This window comes from Ursus americanus, chromosome 2 (assembly GCF_024610735.1).
Source record: "Ursus americanus isolate L20-20 chromosome 2, mUrsAme1.1.p, whole genome shotgun sequence".
In the NCBI taxonomy this organism is placed as follows: Eukaryota; Metazoa; Chordata; class Mammalia; order Carnivora; family Ursidae; genus Ursus; species Ursus americanus.
The window spans coordinates 20,691,404-20,697,403 of record NC_142128.1 but is presented as its reverse complement, the minus strand read 5'-3'; the positions used below and the strand labels follow the sequence as shown (position 1 = coordinate 20,697,403).

The following is a 6,000-nucleotide window of genomic DNA, read 5'->3' as shown; positions in this document are numbered from 1 at the left end:
CAGGCAAGGCCACTCCCTTTGCCTGAACCACAGTGCTCATGAGGCAGCCACGGAGCCATTCTTATGTCTCCCTGGGGTTGTGGTCTCCTTCCTTCCACCAGCACCAGAGAGGGTCATCCCCAGGACTGTGCTTGGGGTGCGCTTTCCCCAACAGGATCTGCATGTCTGCCCCAGCACTGGCCCAGCTCCCAGTCGGTGGAACTCAAGCACACCAGTCAGCATGTGTGGTTGCGGACCTCAACAGGGAGTCTTGGAGACCCATACAGGCCAGATGCAGGTCACATTCATGGCACCTCACGCCTAGATACAGTCAGTTCACATTGGTTCTCACCTTGTTGGCAAAGATGGGACATTAGTTTGGAAACGGATGGTGACTTCCATTTGAAAAACAGAACAGGAGCTAACACACAAGCTGGCCAGCGATGGCCAGTTCCCTCCCAGATAGTGCTTGTCACCTCTGAGGCTAGTTAGCTAACAAAGGAACAGTTCACGCTGTCCCCATGTCCTCAGTTAAGGTGGGCCACCCTGTTTGTGATGCCACTTGTTTTATTCACCTTCTCCTCAGTTCCCTGGTGAGAGAGAGCTTCCTGTTGCAAACCTGTGGGGATCACCTGACACCCGACAGCTGTGATTGACAGCAGTTCACTAGTCACATATGCTCACAGTTCAGGGGTAGGATCCCCCACACTGTGCAGGGCTGCACAGGGATCGCTCTTGGGAACACAGAGAATAAGCAGGGGCTTGGAAGGCAAGACTTTGTCCTAAAGGTGGAGGGGGGCTGCAAGTCCTGGTTCCGATGGGAGGGTATATGAGTGGCTTGCTTGAAGAACTTAGTGGGCTTCTAGGGAACTGAATGCTGCTCCTCAAAAATCAACAGGCACCATGTCTGGTCCCTGTGGTGAGAAGGGTTTTTGTTTAGGAGACCTTACTTTGCATTTGGCCATTTGAGCCCCTCCTTGATTTTCCCAGGCATCAAGACAGCCCTTAGTATGGAATCTTAATTTCAGGCTTATGCCACAAGAGGGTATGAAAATCTAATTCTTCTTAGAACTAATAACGGAGTTTCACGGTGAAACAGTACACAGAATAAACACATACAGTAAGTTGTACTGCTGTATACTAGATATGAACATGTGGGCACCACAATCAAACACACTCACAATTAGTAATGAAACTATACTTGGGGATAAATCTAACAAGGCATGTCCAGGAGTCACATGCTGAAAGGTATTTAGCACTGATAAAGGAAATCAAAGATACAAATACATGGAGAGATACACAATACTCGTGAATTGTAAGATTAAGCGTAGTAAAGATGTTAACTCTCTCCAGATTTTTTTTTTAAGATTTTATTTATTTATTTGACAGAGATAGAGACAGCCGGCGAGAGAGGGAACACAAGCAGGGGGAGTTGGAGAGGAAGAAGCAGGCTCGTAGCGGAGGAGCCTGATGTGGGGCTCGATCCCAGAACGCCGGGATCACGCCCTGAGCCGAAGGCAGACGCTTAACCGCTGTGCCACCCAGGCGCCCCTCTCTCCAGATTTATAGAGAGATTTAATGCAATTGCTGTAAAATCCAGTAAGGTTTTCTTTTTTTTCCCTTTTTTGTCGTGATAGATAAGATTATTCAAAAACGTAATGTGGAAAGACAAAGGAATTAGAGTAGTTTCAAAAACAATTTAATAAAAGAATCATAAAATGGGAACATACAGTGTACCAAGTTTCAAAACTTATTAGATACTTATAATTGGGAAGACAGTGTGTCATCTGCAGGGCACACACACAGATCAATAGAACAGAACAAAGAGCCCAGAAATCGTCCCCACAAATACATCCAACTGATTTTGAAAAAGGTGCTAAAGCAACTCAACTGAGGAAAGATAGCCTTTCAACGGACTGTAGGCATTTAAAGCTGTGATGAGCTCACAGGCCCCAGACTCAGAAAAGAGCACCAGCAGGGAAGGAAGATGGTAGTTTGAGGTCCTACCAGGTGCTGTTGGGAAAGGAGGGATCGTTTGTGCCCAGCTCAGGATGCAAGCTCCAAGCGCTGGGTGTCAGTTTCTTTCATCATTCTGAGCCGAGATCCTCCTGATCCATCAATTCCACAGGCTCCTGGGATTGTCCCGTCAGCTCCCACACTGCAAACCGGGGTCACCCCTAACTGAGCATCCAGTGCTCCAGACTCCATTAGCCTTCCCATTAGCATCATTGTCAGCCTATATGAGGTGGCAAGATCGTTCTCAGTAACTCTGTAAGTACATCCTTCCAGTCCAGCAAAAAAGAGAGCTCTTCTAGCCTAGCCACTCCCTCCCGTTCGACCCTGGCATTCATTCTGATTGGACAAACCCACCACCACCCTCCCCAGCTCTAAAGTATGGTGAGGGTGTTTGTGTGTGTGACCGGCCAGGCCTTGGTAAGTTTCACCATGTTTCAGGCGAGGAGCCTCATCTAATCCACACGGATTGAAAGGAGGGTTTAGTTCTTCATCATTAACTCAGGCTGTTGTAGAAGAAAGAATGCTGGATAGACAGAACACCAAATGCCTACTTTAGCCTCTTGCGGAGAAGTTTCATGGTTAATGCCTGCTTTTTGCTCCAATATGAATGTCCACAGGGGTTTTACATTTCAGATTCTCTTTCCTTGACTTTGTCAGAGGATGCAGATGAGCTGGCAGTGAACGTTCTCTGACATTGTCTCATGACATAGTTGAGGACTACCCCAGTATAGTCTCCTCTTTGGAGGCATCGCACAGCCTGAGTGAGACGCCTGAACTAGCCAGTAACAAACTCCACTCCCGTGTCATAAAGGTCTAGCTCCTTCATCAGCAACTTCTAAAGGAGTTGGGCCTGCCTGCAGGAAGCCTTTGGCGTGGCCCTCAGTGAAAAACGGACCAGTGTCCTCTGAATCAGATTTTTTTTCCTGCAGAACAGAGGTGTCCTTTGCTTAGAAAACGACAAGAGGCACATCAATATATCTGCCTCCACCTTCTTCCAATTACTCTCAGCCTCACCATCCACACCTATGGGACTGACACTTTATACTACTTGCCCTTCACACTTACTACTTACTCACACCCATGGAATGTGTCCACTGCCAAGGTAGGAGACTGTGCTCATTCAGTGGTTTGCATTACCCTCTTGGCAGAGGACCACTCAACGAAAGTGGTGTATTTGATCTCACCACTCCCCCTGGCAAGCCTCCCTAAGCTCAGCCTTCTCCACTGTCATTTCTACTTTGGGTATCAATGAGTTCTTGTCCCTCCATTAAATACTAAGTAAGCTTTTGATATCTGATCTTGCCCTAAGATATGTACCCTGACTTTTTATTGTTAGTGTGTGTGTGTGTGTGTGTGTGTGTGTGTGTGTGTGAGTTCTTAAAGTTTGAGTAGCTCCATTCAGTGCTCCTGACAGAGAAATGGAACATACAAATGCACTTCTTTATTTTTCTAGGAAATGTTTTCTAAGAAGTCCAGTACAAAATATACATATAAGGAACGTCTTAAATATGCATGAAACACATGTGAACCACCCGAACGTGAGAAATGATTGAAGTGCCTATATAATCCTTCTCCTCCAGTGTTCTACCCTCCCCATTCCCTAAATGTCACAGATGTGGTGATTGTTTCCCCTCCCCTCATTCCTTTCTTCTTCTGTATAGTATTTTATCATTTATGTGCATTTACTCTAAACATTCGTTTTGCTTGGTTTGAACTTTTAAAAAATGTTCTATTCCCTTCTTTCACTGAATATTATGTTTCTTAACTTCAGCCATTGATGCTTGTAACTGGCAGCTCTAGTTCGCTTTCACTACTACATAGTTTCCTATTGTAGCAGTTTTCCGCACATTCCTTCCTCCACATTTGAAAGGCGATTATGTGCGCAAAGCCCTTACTTAGCACAACTCTTGGCGCAGAGTCAGCGCTCCATGAACATTTGTTCAGTGGTTGAGACTGAGCCCCGACTCAATGTAACACTAACACTTGTTTCCTCAGGCTGGATTCTCTGCGCCTCGCCCCAGTGCTGAGGATCTTGTAGCTCTTCCCCCTCCTGTGAATGACAGAAAATGTTCTGGTGCTCTCCCCGTGCATCCATGACTACAATTCCCGGAATGCATTGCGGTGCCTCTTTACGTCCGTTTCCCTTTACGTCCCGCCCCCAGAGCGATTCTGCATTTAGTGGGCGGGGCTATATTTTTTTAATCCAATGAACCCTTCCTGAGGGGGCGGAGAAATTGTCCAATCAGCGTCTGGGCAGAGTCGCCAATGAGCGGGAAGGTTGTCAGGGCAGCCGACTTATGCGGCGTCCCTAAGCCTCCTCAGCTGAGCGCGGTGGAACCAACCCCTCCTACCTTCTCCGAGGCTGGCTGGTTCCCCTGGCGCCTGCGGAACGCTCTTCCGTGTTCCCGGTGGGCACAGCATCCCGGAACCTCCACGGACATGGCCAGTAGCCTGAGGACGCCCTCTTTCACCTCCTGTTCTTCCTCCTCGACAGACACAGACGACGACGACGGTGTGCGCGGCACTTGCAAAGATGCTTCTATGTGCAGAGGTGCCTGCGGGGCGCGGGGTCCCCGGGGGCGTCCCCGGGGGACTGGGGTTTGTGTGGGGGGAGGCGGGCCTGTGTCTCAGGAACTCGCTTGTGCACTAGAAGGTAGCCGTCAAGTCGTGCGCCCCGGGTTTCACACGTGTGAAGTGCCCAGAGCGGGGCTTCATTCGTGGAGGTGATAATTACCTCACCTGTGCTGTGCGCCGGGCCTGGGGATGCCGTGAGTGGGACTCCGGCGCTGAACCAGGTAGACGGGGGCTTGGCCTTCTTGGGGCTAAAGTCTGTCTGCAAGACCGAGGAGGAGCAAATAAGTGTGGTGTTGATGGGGGAGGAGGAGTTCAGGTTCTCCCTCTTGAATAGGTTACTTTCCACTGGGGGTTGTCAGGATCCCCACTGCACCTGAGGTCGGGCCAGTCAAGGGGTGTGTGTGTGTAGGGGGGACATGGTCTGCCTAGGAGCACGTAATATTGGTGTGCAGAGCCAGTACTTTTCAGAGCTCTTGCATGTTTGCCGCAAGAGTCTACATTCTTAGGGGTCTAGTGGGGCAGCGTTGTGAGCACAGATAAGTGTGACAAGTCGGAAAGCACGAGGCTGGAGTGTACTTCATTCATTGGTTCACTCAACAGAAATTGTTGAGAGTGTACTTTGTGGTTGACCCTTTCTTTTGGGTGGGTGGTGGGTATTCAGTGACTGGGAACACATGATAAATAGGACTGGCATGGTGCATGATGTAGTTACCACCTGGCTGGAAAAGACAGGAAGCAAATAATTACCCATGATATACGTAATTACCGCTTTGCTTTGAGTGCTGAGAAATACAGTGTGCATTAGAGGTTGTAATTTAGGCAATATCATATAAGCTGAGAACAGAAGGCTAAGAATAAACGGGGATGTGGGGGGGGAGTGTTCCCTTAGAATAGGAGAGGAGTGTGAACTATTAAAGGAATTGAGAGAATGTCCTTGAAGCTGGGGCCATGTAGGGACTGTAGGTTGGGGAAAGCCAATGTTTGGGGTTAAGACTTGCACTTTTTGTAGGTTCTTGGACACTAAGCGTAGTGATTGAAACATGGAGTCCAGAGCCAAGCTGATCCTAGCTCTGCCACTTATGAGCTGTGTTACTAAACCACTCTGCATCTCAGTTTCCTGATTTGAGAAATGGGGATGATGATAATCCCTCTTCACACATGACTGTGAAGATTAAATGATAGTTAACATTAATAAAACACTTAGAGCCATGTCTGGCATGTAGTAGGTGTTAGTGGTGGTTGATTCAAGAAATAGATGAATACATATCTAAGTATTGAAGACTTGGAGGCAGTGTGTGGTGAAATTTGTGAAGGCTAATGGCTTCCACCCAACTTCATTTCTTCTCCAGCATTCAGGTGCTGTTGACCACGTGTGTCACACTGTTGAATTAGAAATAATTCTTCTCATATTGACTGTTATTTGCTAAGAGA

At 47.8% G+C, this 6,000-nt stretch overlaps 1 protein-coding gene across 10 annotated transcripts in view; it reads left to right on the top strand.

Moving 5' to 3' along the window:
- LOC148110504 (uncharacterized) overlaps positions 1-6,000 on the top strand; it is a 43,096-nt gene continuing 37,096 nt past the window's right edge. For 3 of the 10 annotated variants that reach the window (XR_015727542.1, XR_015727532.1, XR_015727531.1), the window contains exon 1: positions 83-4,546. The gene's annotated coding sequence lies outside the window, so the exon portion shown is untranslated. Of the gene's footprint in view, positions 4,547-6,000 lie in introns of all 10 variants that reach the window. The other 7 variants (XR_015727535.1, XM_087869676.1, XR_015727540.1 and 4 more) reach the window with 5 other exon arrangements.